The 15,633-nt window shown below is 39.1% G+C and overlaps 1 protein-coding gene across 2 annotated transcripts in view; it reads right to left on the bottom strand.

Annotated features, from left to right (window-relative positions):
* COG5 (component of oligomeric golgi complex 5) overlaps positions 1 to 15,633 on the bottom strand; it is a 359,204-nt gene that overhangs the window by 296,128 nt on the left and 47,443 nt on the right. The gene's annotated exons all lie outside the window — the stretch shown is intronic.

The raw sequence follows: 15,633 nt of genomic DNA, 5'->3' as shown, positions 1-15,633 counted from the left end.
TGTGATCCCTGTTAAATAGTAGAGTGGGAATAAGAGAGGGAAGAGATGTATAATTTGGGACATGCTCAAGCTGACTTGCCCCAAATGGTAGAGTTAGAAACATACCAGGGGATTCCAATTCAATCCCATCAAGGTGGCATGTACCAATGCCATCTCACTAGTCCAAGTGATCAATTTCAGTTGACAATTGATCATAATGAAAGGACTAAGAGTCAAAGGGAGCACATAAACAAGTCTAGTGCCTGCTAATACTAACCGATAGAATAAATAAAGGGAAGAGCGATCCAACATGGGAAGCGAGATACACAGCAGACTCATAGAATGGCGGATGTCCTAAACAGCACTCTGGCCTCAGAATCAGCCCTAAAGGCACTCGGATCCGGCTGAAAAGCCCATGAGAGTACTTCAGGCATGGAAAGCCAAGTCACTCTGGCAAAAAAAAAAAAAAAAAAAAAAAAAAAAACCTAAATGAAAGTTCTCTGCAAGTGAGATCTCAGTGGAAAGAACAGGTCTTCAAAGAAGGAGGTACCTTTTTCTGAAGGGAGGAGAGAACTTCCACTTTGACTATGACCTTGTCTAAACAAGATAAGAGTCGGTGAACTCAAAAGGCTTCCATAGCCTTGGAAACTCATGACTGGAGCATAGGGAGATTACTGATGCCATAAACAGGAGTGTCAATTTGTTAAGTCAACAACAGGAGTCACTGTGCACTTACTCCTCATGTAGGATCTCTGTCCTTAATGTGCTATACATTGAGATTTAATGCTATAACCAATACTCAAACAGTATTTTTCACTTTATGTTTCTGTGTGGGTGCAAACTGTTGAAATCTTTACTTAATGTATACTAAACTGATTTTCTGTATATATAGAAAATTGAAAATGAATCTTGATATGAATGGAAGGGGAGAGAGAGCGGGAAAGGGGAGGGTTGCGGGTGGGAGGGACGTAATGGGGGGGGCCAATGTAATCCATAAGCTGTACTTTGGAAATCTATATTCATTAAATAAAAGTTAAAAAAAAAAGAATAAACACGGCTAGGTTTGGGATTATGTAAACAACCCTTCCTTCTTCCAAGAGCTACTGTCCCATGGACATACTCCAAATGACCTAAGGACTCCCACTACACCAAGGGTGGAAAATATCTGGCCTGTAAGCTATAAAAGGCTGGCAAAATCATTAGGTCTGGCCCTACCCTGGTGAATGCAGGCAAGAGTTGAAATTAAATAAATCTACAGTAGGCTAATATTTCAGTTGATAGTTTTATATGGCTGGCAAATGACATTTTATTTAAGATTTATTAATTATTTGAAAATCAGAGTTAAAGATTGAGAGGAAGAGACACACAGAGATTTTTTTATCCACCCGTTCACTCCCCAGATGGTTACAAAAGCCAGGGAGCTTCATCCGTCTCCCACATGGGTAACAGGAGCCCGAACACGTGGCCATCTTCCTCTGCCTTTCCAAGGCATTAGCAGGGAGCTGGATCAAGTGAAGCAGCTAGGACTCAAATTGACAACTATATGGAATGCTGGTGTTGGAGGTGGTATCTTTACCCTCTATATCACAAGGCCAGCTCTGGCAAATGACATTTTAAATATCCAAATTGCCCTTGGTAGAAAAATAGTGCCCCCCAACCCTGCAATAGACCCATCTCCTAAACATCTTAATTGAATCAAATCTCCAACTTTCCAGTGCCATTAACATAAGAGTTTGCGGATGGGGCCAGCACTGTGGCACAATAGGTTAATGCTCTTGCTGTGGCACCAGCATCCCACATGGGCACCGGTTCTAATCCCGGCTGCTCCTCTTCCAATCCAGCTCTCTGCTATGGCCTGGGAAAGCAGGGGAAGATGGCCCAAATCTTTGGGCCTCTGTAGCACCTTCATGGGAGACTCAGAAAAAGCTCTTGGCTCCTGGCTTCCAATTAACTCAGCTCCGGCCACTGCAGCCATTTGGGGAGTGCACCAGTGGATGGAAGACCTTTCTCGCTGTCTCTCCCTCTCCCTGTCTGTAACTCTACCTCTCAAATAAATAAAATCCTTTTAAAAAAAGGTTTAAAAATTTTTAAATAGACTTTGGGAATTAATTGTCTGCATGAGGGTCAGTGCACAGATGATAAAGCCACCACCTAAAGTGACAGCATCCCGTGTGGGCACCGGTTCAAATACCTGCTGCTTCCCTTCTGTTCCACCTCTCTGCTATGGCCTGGAAAAGCAGTAGAAGATGGTCCAAATCCTTGGTCCCCTGCAACCATGTGGGAGACCTAGAAGAAGCTTCAGGCTCCTGGCTTTGGATTGGCCAAGTTCCCATTTAGGAAGGGAACCAGCAGATGGAAGACCTCTCTTTCTTTTTTTTTCTCTCTCTCTCTGCCTTTCTGTAACATTACCTTTCAAATTAATAAATATTTAAAATTAAAAAAATGGGCTCAGCATCTGCCTGGTTACAGCCACACTGGTCCTTATGCCTCTGCTCAACTTCTCACGTGCTAGCTGTGGATCAGTAGGTCCAACTTGGCCTCTGGCCTGGTGACCTGTGCCCAGGCCACCTTTTGGTCCAGTCACTGCCCACAGCCTCCGGGGTACCAGTGTAGGGGCTAACTCAGATGGGGCCTTGGTCCCAGGCTCAGCTGCACTCTTTGGTGGCTGGGAACTGGGGCCCTCTGAGGTGACCTGGACAGTGGTCATGGGATCCCATCTCCTTCTCCTAAGCCTGCACTCAAGTGCCCCTGCTGCCCGGTTCTGCTTTCAATGTATGACGAGGCCCCAGTGTTCTTGACTTTTCTAGAGAAGCAAATAAACAGCAAGAACAGCGCTCACTCCACCAAAGGCTGATGACTTACATACACATTTTTCCAAAGATGATATATAAATGGTCAAGAAGTATATGAAAAGATGCTCAACATCACTAATCAGAGAAATGCAAGTCAAAACCACCTCCAATGAAAAATGCAAATGAGAAACCACCTCCCATCTGCTAGGATGGCTATTAACAACAACAAACAGTTCTGGTGGGAATGCAAAATTTTACAGCACCTATGGAAAACAATATGGAGATTTCTCAAAAAATCAAAACCATAATTGTCATATTTACTATATGATCTATCAATACCACTTCTGGTTATTTATGGATCTTAAAGATGTATCTGCAGTCGTATATTCAGAAGAGCACTATTTCTAACTAGGCAAAACAGGGCTACAACATAAAAGTGTGCATCAATGGATGAACAGATATAAGAAATATGCATATACACACACATACACATGAATATTATTCAGCCTTAAAAATGAAGAGAATCTTGCTATATGCAACAATATGCATGAACCTGAGGATATGATGCTAAGTGAAATAAGTCAGTCACAGACAGAAGGACTAATACTCCATGATTACATTGATATATGATATGTAAAACAATCCAATGCATGGAAGCAAATAAGAAAATCGTTGACTGTCAGGGTCATGGGGCTCAGGTATAGGGAGTTAATAATAATCAACAAGTTAACAGGACCAGTGTTGTAGCATAGTGGATTAAGCTGCTGCCTGCGATGCCAGCATCTCTTAAGGGTGCCAGTTCAAGTCCCAGTTACTCCACTTGTGATCCAGCTCCCTACTGATATGCATCAGAATGCAGTAGAGGATGGCTCCAGTGCTTGGGCCCCTGCCCACATGGGAGACTAGGTAGAAGCTCCTGGCTCCTGACTTCAGCCTGGGCCAGTCTCAGCCATTGCAGCCATTTGAGGAGTGAACCAGCAGATGCAAGATCTCTCTTTCTCTGTCCCTTTTCTCTCTATGTAACTCTGCCTTTCAAATAAATAAATCTTCAAAAAAACAATATGCTAAAATTGCAGTTACACATGATAATTATTGAGTTGAATAAGGTTGAGTAAGTTCAATATTGTGCTTACAGATAACAATACTGTATTGCACATATACAAACCTGTTAAGAGGGTAAATCTCATGATAAAAGTTTAAACCACAATAAAATTTTGAAAAGATTTTAAAAAAATAACTAAGGGGCCAGCACTGTGGCAGAGTGGATGAAGCTGACACCTGCAACCCTGGCACCCCATATGAGTACCAATTCAGTTCTGGTGGCACCACTTCCAATCCAGCTCCCTGCTAATGGCCTGGGAAAAACAGTAGAGGACAGCTCACATGTCTTGGCCCCTGTCACCCACCCAGAAGACCTGAATGAAGCTTCTGGTTTCTGGCTTCAGCCTGGCTCAGCCCTGGCTGTAGCAGCCACTTGGGCAATGAACCAGAGGATGGAAGAACTCTTTTCTGTCACTTCCTCTAACTCTGACTTTCAAATAAACAAACCTTTAAAAAGAAAAAGAAAATAACCACACTAACAAAAGTTTTTTTCAATTACATATGAAACAAACAAACAAAGAACCTGAGAGAGCTAAATAGAATGGTAAAAGAAATCTGGAGTCTGTGGAGGAAATAGACAAGTATGTGTACCTCAGCTGTAGAAGTTCAGAAGCAGAGATGCCATCTAACCCTCCACCTACAGTTCCTGTTTTCCATCCACTTTTTTTTTTTTTTGGCAACGAAAATATTTCTAAAAAGTTCTTCCTTTCTTCTAAAGTCTCCTTAGTCCTGATAAGGTAACATGTCCGTATCTAAACCATTACAGAGGAAAGAAACTACTGAGACTAATCATGATTTAATCAAGGCAGTGGCCCCTTAACTAATCCCAAATATCATAACAGGAAGATGAACACTTACAAAACTGAGACTTTGCCAGAAAAGAATAGTGAAGAGCTGAAAAGTTATCTTAATCTCCTTCCTGTTGCTGTAAGAGAATAGGCAGGAGTGAGGTAAGAAAAGAAGTTTTGGAGACAAATCCTGCAGCATGGTGCTAGCATCTGCCAAAGACCTCATGCTATTTCACCTCCTGACAGAAAGGCAGAGGTCAAGAGAGCAACTGTAGGAAGGCAAAACACAAGTGGCAGCCTTGTTTTCTAACAGTCCACTCTCCTGCATTAATGCCTCTTAACAACTTAACCACCTTCTAAAGGCCCCATCTCCCAATACCACAACGGCAACCAACTTTCAACATGAGTTTTGAAGACAAACTACTTTCAGACCATAGCACAAGTCACCAATAATGTTTGCTACATTGAATCTAAACTGCTTTCAAAACCACTTCAAGATGAAAAGCTGGCTTCTTTATTTTAAAAAATAAAGATCCTGATCAATTATTCTGTTCTGGAATATATGAAGGAAGTCTTCAGGAACAGTTGCTGAGAAATTCAGTGTTTCAATCAGGAAGAAGTTTTGGATAAACCTGAGAAGCAAACAATTAAATTTCCAATTATTTTTTTGTAAATTTTTACATACCCTTTCATTCTAAGCAACATGATTTTTTTTTTTTTTTTTTTTTGACAGGCAGAGTTAGACATTGAGAGAGAGAAACACAGAGAAAGGTCTTCCTTCCATTGGTTAACCCCCCAAGTGGCCGCTACACCAATCCGCACCCAGGAGCCAGGTGCTTCCTCCTGGTCTCCCATGCAGGTGCAGGGCCCAAGCACTTGGGCCATCCTCCACTGCCTTCCCAGGCCACAGCAGAGAGCTGGACTGGAAGAGGAGCAACCAAGACAGAATCTGGCGCCCCAACCGGGATTAGAACCCGGGGTGCCGGCGCCGCAGGCGGAGGATTAGCCTATTGAGCCACGCACCAGCTGCAACGTGCCTTCTTGATGCTTGATAAAGCAGCCATAGTATACAGTCCTGAATAATCTGACCATTTTGAATTACATCATACAAACTAACTGGATTTCTAAAAATTTATATATGAATGTATGTATGTATGTATGTATGTATGTATTTAAAAGGCAGAGTGACAAAGAGAAAAGGAGAGACAAAGAGAAAGTTAGCTTCCATGCACTGGTTCACTGCCTAAATAGCTGTAACAGCTGGGTTGGTCCAGGTCAAAGCTAGGAGCTCCAGGTTTCCCATGTGGATAGCAGGGACTCAATCACTTGGGCCATCATCTGCTGCTTCCAAGGTACATTGAAAGGGAGCTGGATCAAAAGTAGAGTAGCCAGGACTTGAATCAACACTCCAGCACAGGATGTAAGCACTGCAAACAGCAGCTTAATCAAGTGTGCCACAATGCCTGTTCTCAACTGAATTTTAGGTATCATGATTCCCAACAATATTTTTCCAATGTGAAAATATTTTAGTTTTAATATAATTAATATGGAGACAATATAGATCATCACCACTGACCACTGACTATATTCTTAATTGTGAAAATAAAACTAGATCATCAGCATTATCTTCCATTTGGATGTAACAGAAGAACACATTATGAGTCATCAAAAGGAATTTCAAATCTGTAACATAAAAATTGAAACAGATAAATAAAATTGCATTATATTTTACCCTACATAAATCAGAAAATCATGCCTGCCATTCCTGTTGTTTAGACAGTATTAAAATGTAGAACTCTAGGGCAAGTCTTTGGCCTACCAATTATGATGCCTGCTTCCCACATCAGAATAACTGGGCTCCATACCAGCTCCTGACACCTGCTAATGGGAACTCTAAGAGGCAGTGGGGGAAAGCCCAAGTAATTGGATCCCTACCATTCATATGCAAGACCTGGACTGAGTTTCTTATTCCCAGCTTCAGTTCTGATTGAGGAGTAAATCTATAAATGAATGCTAGCTCACTGTTTCTCTGCCTCTCAAATAATTTTTTTAATGTAGAACTCTATCAGTATTTTTTTTTAACTATTTTTTATTTATTTCAAAGACAGAGTTAGAGAGAGGAGGAGAGACAGTGTTATCTCCCACCTGCTGGTTCACTCCCCAAATCGGCTCAACAGTCAGGCCTAATAGTCAGGCCAAACCTAGAAGGCCCAATTTAGGAGCCCAGAGCTTCTTCCAGGTCTCACACATGGATACAATGGCCCACGTACTTGGGCCATCTTCTGCTACTTTCCCCAGGCACACTAGCAGGGAGCTGGCTCAGAATTGGAGCAGCCGGGTCTCAAACTGGTACTAACAAGGGATCTGGTGTCATAGGCAAAGGCTTTAATCAGTTATACCACAATACCAGCACCCAGTGTTCCTATAATAAATTTACCCTGAAGCTTTCCAACTCAGCCCTTAATTTTCAATTTTTCAAATCAAAAACTAATAAATACTATTTTATATTTTTCTTGGCTTTTCTATATACATAAAGGAACGAATATAATGAAAATAAAAAAGAACAATCCACCTAGACTTCCTATACAATATTAGACTCAGAAACTCAAAGCTGTAATTCAAGAAAAAGCTGACACTATTTTCAAGTAACAGTCAAAAAACTAAGCCTGGAATTGTAAGACAATGCTTATACACATTTAAGAGATATTTTCATTGTTAAAGTTAACATTATTAATGACATATAGTATAATGGAAAACAGATTAAGGGCTATCGACTTAAGCATCCAGACAATCCTTTAGAATCTACAAATTGAAAAAAGTTGATACTTGTTTGCACTTTACACTATGTAAGTTGTTCCAAGTAATAAATGTTTCAGCAAAAAGTTGAGTTAATGCAATTTCCATAATCACATAAGAAATAAAATACATATCTAAAATTTCTATTGCAGGTTTGAAATACATGAACAGCAATGTATTAAAAGTTACAGTAACAGGATTGGAGCTGTGGTATAGTGGGCTAAGCCTCTTTCTGTGGCACTGGCATGCCATATGGGCATCAGTTCTAGTCCCAGCTGTTCCACTTCCAAACCAGCTCTCTACTATAGCCGGGGAAAGCAGAAGACAGCCCAAGTGCTAGGGCCCCTGCACTCACGTGGAAAACCCAGAAGAAGCTCCTGGCTTCAAATCTGTCTGGCTCCAGCCAGTGTGGCCATTTGGGGAGTGAACTACTGGATGAAAGACCTTTCTGTCTCTCCTTCTCTCTGTCTGTAACTCTACTTCTCAAATATTTTTTTTTAAAAGTTATAGTAACTAAGCTCCTTGTTTTTGGATGATATCCTCAGATTTTAGCATTGTATGATGAAAGAACAATAAGAATCATAAATGTAGAAGTAACATCCGTTAAATATGTTTAGTAACATTAACTTCAGTTACTCCAAACAACAGAGTGTGTGCGCACACGTGCATGTGTTATTTTAACACGCTCTCTCCTACACACAAACCTTTATCTAAAAGCATTAGCCACCCTGGGGCATCACCCCCACCTGGTGGAAGCTGAATCTAACCACAAATGTAAGTAATTTAGAGACTAAATAATCAAATATAGTTACAGAAAATGCTTATCATCATATGTGACTTAATTGTAGATTTTAAAATACAGATTTAATTTCCTTTTAAAAGTTGCAGTGGGCTGGGTTTGTGGCACAGTGAGCTAAGCTTCCGGCCAGTAACACCAGCATCCCATATTGAAGTACTGGTTTGAGTCCAAGCTACCTAGCTGGTTTGATCCAACTTCCTGCCAACATATCTGGGAAGGCAGTGCAAAATGGCCCAAATGTTTGGGTCCCTTGCACCCAATGGGAGATTGAAGAGAGGTCTGGGCTGCCAACTTCAACCTTGAACAGACCCAGCCATTTGGGGAGCGAACAAGAAGATGGAGTATCAATCAATCAGTTGAGCTCTCCAGGCCCCACTTCAAATAAACTGCTACTCCACCCCCCCCCCAAAAAAAACTACATATTCACTAAACATATTAAATACATTCAGATCTAAGAAACAAGTCACCTAAGATGCATGATAAAGCCAAACCTAATTTAATACTGCAAACAGTTTCTCAGTATATTTACAATGTTTCCAATCAACACATTAACTTTAATAGTTTTAAAAAATAAACTTCTAAATTAGTTTTATCTACCACACCATTTAACAGACATCTCAAAAAGCACTCAGTAGTTCAGTAATAACTGGATACCTATTATGTGGTAAAAACTATATGAACCATACTTTCTCTGACATATACATAAATCAGAAATGTGTGCCTGTAAGTACTGTTTTATTACACTGGGAAAATATCACAGCTACAATAAGAACATTAGATGAGACAAACTTATGCTATCCCTTCCTTCCACAATAAACATATCATAAAATGCTCCTATGATAAATTTGGTTTTACTTCAGAATACTCTCATGATACATGATTTTAATATACAGTAGGCTAGCAACAGAAACATAAACCTTACAAAACAAACCACAAGTAATAAAAACTAATGGAGGGAATACTTTCCATCATATCTAATTGCTTAATTTACTGCTTGATCATCCTTTGAAAAATAATCATTAAATAACTCAATAAAACTTTAACACAGAATATTAATTCTCTAATTCTGACTTTCAAATAATCTCTTTTAAAAATATTAATGATTAACAGTGAACCCACAATCACAACATAAAATGTATGCATTATATAAACAAATCATATCACACACACAATATATATATTTTGGTTTTTAATATGAAGCTATCATACTGCAAGTCAATAATTTTTACCTACTTACAGATTCATTTAGACTTGGTTTTATAGTTAAGATATTCTCAGAGAGTAGAATAAATAATATGACTTTTGTTCTTTAAAAAATAAAATGGCACCAGGAATCTACCAATGACAACAATCCACTTTGTGAAGCAATTAAATGCTGCCACAGACATTAAGGAAACAGTACACTGGTGGTTTAAGAGGTCAGGTTGTGAAATCAGATTTTTACAGATGCACCAGATGTGTAACTTCAGAATCTACCAGAAGATAACCTCTATAAAGAATTAGAGTTCACTGATGTACCTTCAACAGTTAAAATAATAGCATGTGGCAAACAATGTAGGTATTCAATAATACTGATTGAATAAATTAATGAATTTAGCTAAGTATTATGGAAAGAGAATGACTAAAAGTTTTCTCTTAGTACTTCATATAATATGCAGATGAGTTCAAGGGGAAAAGGTGGGAAGAGACTGGTTTTCCCCATGGAATCACCATCTCATTATGAATATCATAACTGTGATTATTATCAGTTTTACACTTACTGGATAAGATTTCAAAAACATAAAAGCCACATACCATTCATTCATTTTATACCAGGTGCTTAAAAGTTACAGAGCTTATATATGTTGAAACTTAACTGATTAATAAATGAATTATAAATCATGATTTTCACAAACAGACTAGAGTTTCCATAAAAGTATGGTATGGGCCGGCGCCGCAGCTCAATAGGCTAATCCTCCGCCTTGCGGCGCCAGCACACCAGGTTCTAGTCCCAGTCAGGGCACCAGAGTCTGTCCCGGTTGCCCCTCTTCCAGGCCAGCTCTCTGCTATGGCCAGGGAGTGCAGTGGAGGATGGCCCAAGTGCTTGGGCCCTTCACCCACATGGGAGACCAGGAGAAGCACCTGGCTCCTGGCTTCGGATCAGTGCCTTGCGTCGCCTGCAGCGTGTTGACCGCGGCGGCCACTGGAGAGTAAACCAACGGCAAAGGAAGACCTTTCTCTCTGTCTCTCTCTCTCTCACTGTCCACTCTGCCTGTCAAAAAAATTTAAAAAAATAAAAATAAAAAAAGTGTGGTGTGGTTACTTTTTTGTGAAAAGCTGTCCTCCTTCTTTCCCTATCTGTAGATCAAGTCAAAAATAAGCTAGATAACAATAAAATAACAAATAGCTACCCAAAAATAATCACGAGACACAATGTAGAGGACAAAGATTTATGTTTAACAACTAAAAATCTTTTAAGATACAGAAGAGGACTTCATATTAGTAAATGGTATTAGAATATCATTCTAAGATCCATAAAACTGTATGACTGAAATTTAGTAAACATGCAAAATTCTAATTCATATCTAGAATATGATTTATTGAGCAATGAAATATTGAGCAATGAAACACAATTTGCACTGGGAGCAGAAACTTAATCAATTTTATTGTATCCTGATCACAAAAAACTGTGGAAACTAATTAGGGACAGTCAATGACATGAATTATAATGAATAAAAACTTAACAGATCAGTAACAACCAGAGGGTTTCATGACCTAACACTTTTTATTCAGTACTCGAGATAACTAGGCATATTATTAATAAAAAGATGTAAGGATCAGGCTGATCAATATCTGAATCATACAACCAGCTTTCCCTTTTATGTAACTCAAATTCTACTAAACAAGTTTCTGATTATATATTTCTGTTTTCATTTCATCTGTACAGAGAGAAAAATTGTATCCTTTAAGTCCAAATTGCAAATTAATGAATTATCATTCTGGATTACAAACCAAATCTCTTCTGAATTTGGTTAACATGAAGACAAAGAAAACACTGACATCCATTTACAGAACTGGGAGAATTTCAGAAGAATGAACTGTCATTATGGTCATCTCTACCTTCTTACAAATCCTATATTGCATTTCCTCTCAAAAGCAGAGTAAAAAGAATGTCCACTGCTGTGAGGGGGAGGGAAAATGACGAATCCTCACAAATTCAGCTGAGAACTTCAACATAAGAGATGGGTTTCTACCTGAAGTCACTTAAAATTATCCTTCGTTCCCTCCCGTCACTAATTTTTCTCATTTTCCTTGCTATTTGTTCTTATGATGCATTATTTTTTTTTTTTTACAGAAGATCGATTTAGTATATATTGAGTAAAGATTTCATCAGTTTGCACCCAACACAGAAACACAAAGTGTAAAATACCGTTTGAGTACTAGTTATAGCATTACTTCACATTGGACAACACATTAAGGACAGATCCCACAAGAGGACTAAATACACAGTGACTCCTATTGTTGACTTAACAATTTGACACTCTTGTTTATGGCGTCAGTAATCTCCCTAGGCTCTAGTCATGAGTTGCCAAGGCTATGGAAGCCTTTTGAGTTCACCGATTTCGATCTTATTCAGATAGGGTCATAGTCAAAGTGGAAGTTCTCTCCTCCCTTCAGAGAAAGGTACCTCCTTCTTTGATGGCCCCGTTCTTTCCACTGGGATCTCACTCGCAGAGATCTTTTCATTTAGGTCGTCGTCGTCTTCTTTTTTTTTTCCCAGAGTGTCTTGGCTTTCCATGCCTAAAATACTCTCATGGGCTCTTCAGCCAGATCCGACTGCCTTAAGGGCTGATTCTGAGGCCAGAGTGCTATTTAGGACATCTGCCATTCTATGAGTCTGCTGTGTATCCCACTTCCCATGTTATATTTGATCAAGGATCAGGGATCCAAAACCAATCCCTGGAGTAAGGAAAATCTATTCAATAAATGGTGCTGGGGAAATTGGATTTCCACATGCAGAAGCATGAAGCATGACCCCTACCATTCACCTTACACAAAAATCCACTCAACATGGATTAAAATCTACGACCCAATACCATCAAATTCACAATAGCTAAGACATGGAATCAACCCAAAAGCCCATCAAAAGTAGACTGGATTAAGAAATTATGGGATATGTACTCTATAGAATACTATACAGCAGTCAAAAACAATGAAATCTGGTCATCTGCAACAAAATGGAGGAATCTGGAAAACATCATGCTAAGTGAAATAAGCAAGTCCCAAAGGAACAAATATCATATGTTCTCCCTGATCGGTGATAACTGAGCACCAAAGGGGAAACATGTTGAAGTGAAAAGGACACTATGAGAAACAGTGACTTGATCAGTCCTTGTCCTGACTGTTCATGTACAATGTAATACTTTATCCATTTTAGTACTTTTTTTTGTTCTAGTACTATGGGTTGAACTCTGTAATTAACACACAATTATTCTTAGGTGTTTAAATTTAACTGAAACGTGATCCCTGGTAAATATAAGAGTGGGAATAAGAGAGGGAGGAGATATATAATTTGGGACATGCTCAAGCTGACTTGCCCCAAATGGTGGAGTTAGAAATGTGCCAGGGGATTCCAATACAATCCCATCAAGGTTGCATGTACCAATGCATCTCACTAGTCCAAGTGATCAATTTCAGTTCACAACTGATCACACTGATAGGTCTAAGAGTCAAAGGGATCACACAAACAAGACTAGTGTCTGCTAATACTAACTGATAGAATCAAAAAGGGAGAGAACGATCCAACATGGGAAGCGGGATACACAGCAGACTTACTATGCATTATTATAAGTCAAATTAATTAATGCCTTTCTGCAAACAAGCCAGGCAATAATATATCCATAAAAAAATTATTAAATCGATTCTCAGTGTCAGCAAAATTAAATTTCTAAGCCAGAAAAAATAATAAACAGACTCAGCATTATGATGAATTTACCCAGGTAAATATTGCCTTTTGGCAACCATGAATCTCAAAAGTCTGATGAAGCTTAAAATAATGAAAAGATGGATATTTCAAAAATCTTTTCAAAAGCAAGAATCATTTCTAATATAAATAAGGACAAACAAAATGGAAGTAACTGATATGAAATCATAGGTAGAGAGGAACTAGCTTTACAATTACTTTCTCAACAAATTCAAGGTAAGTATCATACAAGAAAAGATCTAGCAAAATTCTAATACAGATTTAAATCTCCCATCATCTTTCTACAATTGAGTCTAATGGTACCCAGCATAATTTTATCATTTATAACGCTGAACAGAGTGAGGAATATACTAGATTCTTCAACAACAGTTGTACAATGGATATATTAAAGTGCCTGTGTTGCAGTTTAGAACTCCTAGTAACATTGCAAAGGAAAAACTAGAGATTGTTTTGTTTTGTTTTTAAAGATTTATTTATTTATTTGAAAGTCAGAGTTACAGAGAGAGAGGAGGAGAGGCAGAGAGAGAGAGAAAGAGATCCTCCATCCACTAGTCCACTCCCCGAGTTGGCGGCAATGGCCAGAGCTGCACTGATCCGAAGCCAGGAGCTTCCTTGGGGTCTCCCACATGGGTGAAGGGGCCCAAGGACTTGGGCCATCCTCCACTACTCTCCCAGGCCACAGAAGAGAACTGGACTGGAAGTGGAACAGCCGGGACACAAACCGGTGCCCATATGGGATGCCAGCACTGCAGGTGGCAGCCTAACCCACTATGCCACAGTGCTGGCCCCCAAAAGTGTTAAGGTTGATTGTGAAAATGCAGAACTTTCTGGTTTCATTATTGTAGTTTCAGTTCAACATAAAGCAGGAATAAACAGGAATGCCTTCTGTAGAATAAGTAAATGTATTCCTCAATCCGATTCAGATATGATGACATTATAAGAACCTTCTCAAATATTTCAGAATGTTTTTTCAGACACTAAATAGAAAGAGCTGCTACTCTCTGGTTCACAAAGAAAGTTTTCATCCGGCTGTACAAAAAAATTCTGAACTATATTAAACATATAAACTGGGGACCCTGCTTAGGTGAACTAAAAATAATTGAAAAAGGTAGCTGCTCAAATTTTTAAAAAATAAGTTTTGGGGGGTACTCTTTATCTTAGTCATTCTCTCAAAAAATGTTACCATTTTGTAGTAAGGCCCATCTAAATTTCTATCTACTCTCAAAACTCTTCTTGAACATTAGCACAGGCAAAGAGTTCTTGGAAAAGACCCCAGAGGCACAAGCAATCAAAGCCAAAATCAACAAGTGGGATTACATAGAATTGAGAAGCTTCTATATTGCAAAAGAAACAGGAAAGTGAAGAGGCAACAGACAAAATGGGAGAAATTATTTGTAAACAATGGAATTGATAAAGGATTAATAAACAGAATACATAAAGAAATCAAGAAACACCACAACAACAAACAACCCAGTTAAGAAACGGACAAAGGACTTAAACAGACATTTTTCAAAAGAGGAAATCTAAATGGAAAACAGACACATGAAAAAGTGCTTAGGATCACTAGCCATCAGGGAAATGCAAGTCAAAACCACAATGAGGTTTCATCTCACCCCAGTTGGAATGGCTTTGAAAAAGAAATCAACAAACAAATGCTGGTGAGGATGTGGGAGAAAAGGTGCGCTAATCCACTGTTGGTGGGAATATAAACTGGTAGAGCCACTATGGAAGACATATGGAGATACCTCAGAAATCTGAATATAGAACTTCCATTTGACCCAGCCATTTCACTACTGGGAATTTACTCAAGGGAAATGAAATCAGCAAGTCAAAGAGTTATCTGCACCCCCATGTTTATTGCAGCTCAATTCACAACAGTTAAGACATGTAATCAAGCTAAATGCCCACCAACTAAAGACTGGATAAAGAAACTATGGGATATGTACACCATGGAATACTACACAGCAGTAAAACAAACAAAAAAAATGAAATCCGGTCATTTGCAACAAAATGGATGAATCTGGAAAACATCACACTTAGTGAAATAAGGCAGTCCCAAATACTATATGTTCTCCCTGATCTGAAAGAACTAATAGAGCACCTAAAAGGAAATCTGTAGAAGTGAAATTAACACTTTAAGAAGCAAAGACTTGAACAGCCCTTATCTTGACTGTTGAGGAATAGCTTGATTTTTTTTTTTCTTAATGGACAATGGGACTGGGAGTGGGAGGAAGAAGAGGAAGTGGGACTGCAGTGGGGATGGGGGGACAGGTATGATGGGAAGAATCACTCTATTCCTAAAGTTGTACTCATGAAATTTGTGCTCATTAAAGAAACGGTTTCTTTGAGAGGAGAGACTCTTCTTGAAGAATCATGTACCAATCTGACAATTTAACTCTGCAATCCACACTATTT

This window comes from Oryctolagus cuniculus, chromosome 3, assembly GCF_964237555.1.
Source record: "Oryctolagus cuniculus chromosome 3, mOryCun1.1, whole genome shotgun sequence".
Classification (NCBI taxonomy): Eukaryota; Metazoa; Chordata; class Mammalia; order Lagomorpha; family Leporidae; genus Oryctolagus; species Oryctolagus cuniculus.
Note: the sequence above shows the minus strand (reverse complement) of the source record. Positions and strands in the feature narration are given on the sequence as shown.